This window comes from Etheostoma spectabile, chromosome 17 (assembly GCF_008692095.1).
Source record: "Etheostoma spectabile isolate EspeVRDwgs_2016 chromosome 17, UIUC_Espe_1.0, whole genome shotgun sequence".
NCBI lineage: Eukaryota > Metazoa > Chordata > Actinopteri > Perciformes > Percidae > Etheostoma > Etheostoma spectabile.
Window position 1 is genome coordinate 7,706,729 of NC_045749.1, and position 2,782 is coordinate 7,709,510.

At 38.3% G+C, this 2,782-nt stretch overlaps 1 long non-coding RNA gene across 1 annotated transcript in view; it reads left to right on the top strand.

The window, feature by feature from the left end:
• The first annotated feature begins 859 nt into the window (after positions 1 to 859).
• Positions 860 to 2,782, top strand: part of LOC116705120 (uncharacterized) — an 18,529-nt gene continuing 16,606 nt past the window's right edge. The window contains exon 1 of the long non-coding RNA XR_004335855.1: positions 860 to 1,285. This is a non-coding gene — a long non-coding RNA (uncharacterized LOC116705120). The remainder of the gene's footprint in view (positions 1,286 to 2,782) is intronic.

Below are 2,782 nucleotides of genomic sequence, written 5' to 3' on the forward strand. Positions count from 1 at the left end.
AGGTAATGGAGCCTTTTATACATTGTTGTGTTTCTTTAGAAATAAGCAACGGACAAATAGAGTCTTTAAACGCTTCAGATTTAAAGTTATTCGCTGTCAAAGTGGTGCCAAAATGAGTGGCAGTCAATGGAATGCTAACGACGGGGGATGGCTTGGTAGCATCAAAATGGTGCCATGGGAGCTACGCTTAGAGCATAGACCGTAATATTAACGTTCTATGGCTTAGAGGGGAGAGGCTTACCCCCTTGCTCACATCTCATCTGCTGCAATCCTTCTTTCATTTATACCTTCGAAAGCATTGTCTGTAAGTTACTAGTTTAGCACAGACCAAAGAACAAGATCTGGACATTATTTTTACAAAGAATATATTACTAAGCCTTATTTTTGTAAGTTAGTAAATCGCAAGCTAAACCACATGTCCGTTAGCAAGTTATCAGCTTAATTGCATGCCATGTATACTGTATACTTAAGTCACTATACAACTGATGATTAGTAACTATGTAGAGTTTATATTACAGTGTATACTTTGATTATGCATCTTCCTTATTGTATATTTTTGTTTATGTTCTACAGTTTCACTCTTATATGACGGCTACATCCTGATTCCTGTATTCATTTGAATGAGAGTTCGGCTTACTGCTGAATTGTTTACACGTACACACACAAGGACAGCGGCATACAGTGCCCATTATGCACATACACACGTGTTTGTGCAAACAAAAACCCTGTTTCATTGAGGTCCTCTTACAATTTTATCCCATCGAGGTCCTCCGACAATTGTAGCCCATCCAGAAGCTTTTTAATCCATCCAGGAATTACAGTGTCATCACATTGTCTTTGTAACATAAATAAATAATTTTGGATAGAGAGGCAAAGTCCCTCCCCTACTGGTGGACCGCCATGGGACCGAAATTCAGAAAAAAATATGATGGTAGTGAATGGAGAAAGACAAATTAAATTTTTTATCTTGTTTGAATTGAGCCATTAATTACACATATGATGTTCACATATGAAGTTTATTGCTAAACTGTTGAAGTATAAGACTGTGAAAATGCGTAATTAGAAAGACTACACACTTCAGAGTTGCATGGATGATGTCTCGCTGAAGCTACGATGTCTGTGTGTATCGTACCAGGAAGGTAACGTTACGCAAATGAGCAGAGGACCTTGTTTGTTCTTTTGCTTGTCTGCTGAAAACACTTCACTGGATAAAACACATCAAGTAAGATAACGTCATGTGTTGGGGAACAGAACTAAGCTAGCTAGCAAGCAAGTTGAGCATCAAGTAAATGGTGCGATAAGAGAGATGTATTTCCCACAAAATTCAGTGATCATATGACAAACATATTTGTAATCCATGGCTCAATTCAAATGGGATCAAAAAATTATTTGCCTCTCCCCGTTCTTTACCGTTCATATTTTTTCAAAAGATGGTTTCATGGACCTGAAATATAAGGGTGTGACTTTGTCTCTCTAGCCGTTAGAGGAGAGCCTCATATACTAGGTCTTTGTGTGTGTATTGGGAGGATCCAGAGACCTGGGTGAGACGGCAGAAAGAAGCCTGGAGGCTGAAATGAGTGTGATCTGACTTACTGATGTAAAGTAGCAGACAGATAACACACTAAAGATGACACAACTAACATTTTGGATAAAAGTGTATGGACTCTTATGGGGAAAAAACCTAAATAGTTTTATATTTTTCTTAGTTACAGTGTTTATTTCGCTTTCCCCTGATTGCCAACACCTAGAAGAAGACTTTTCAGAGAAGGATAAATGATAAGACACAGAGTTCCCAAAGTCAGACTTTAAATCCTACAGATAGGAGCTTTAATTTCAGATTTCTATACTGCAAGCCACATGTTCTAAAAACCTCTTTTATGTTGCCCTGAAATTGTAATAGATACCAAGTCAGCAGCAACTTATACTCCAAGGCTGCAGTTTGCATTTATGTCACCAAATGGACTAACTGGCGATTGAACAATGTGGTCCGGTCCTGTAAAATTTACTGTAAGACCAGCATATGATGGCATTGCTAATGGGTCCTCATTGTGGGACAAAACGGTAAAATTAAGTTTAATGTCTTTGGCCTTTCTTTAGTTATAGCAGTAATAAATATCACCTCAGCAGATATATAATATGCACAAGAGTGGCTCAAGGGTAGGCATTGTGTCAGCCAGGTCTTGCTTTAGGCTTTATATCAGGTTTAGGTAAAGGAAAATATATGCATAGTCTGGAACCCATCATTACACTCCCCTACCCTGCTTGGCAGTCTGCATCTGTGCATCTGGCAGAGATGGATGGTGATCTCTGGAATATACTAGTGCTTCGATTAAGGATCAATAATTCCAATAAACAGCGCTTTCTCATCAAAGCATTTAAACTCTAAATTTTAGAGAATTGCACTTTGGCAAGTTAGCAAATACCCTTTTCAGCAACAGTGTTTTTTTGCTACCTGGTTACCTTGCTAAAATGTATTTTAACTCACAATTGAGTGGATACTGGTAAAAACTGATCAATACTGGATTCCAGAGTTAGACACAGATATTTCACAATTTTTTTAACAGTTAACCAAAAGCACAATCTTGCCAAAAGTGAAAACAATATCACAATGTGAAAGGGATAACTTGTAATGATGAACCTAAAGCGCATCCCCCAAATCTGCAGCTTCCCTTTGCTTTACAGAGATTATAGTGAGTTTTGGTTTTGGGTTTTGTTCACTCTTACTGCTCTTACCCCCAAATGCTACGCTCTGGAACGGCGGCGGAGTCATTAGGTTTCCATT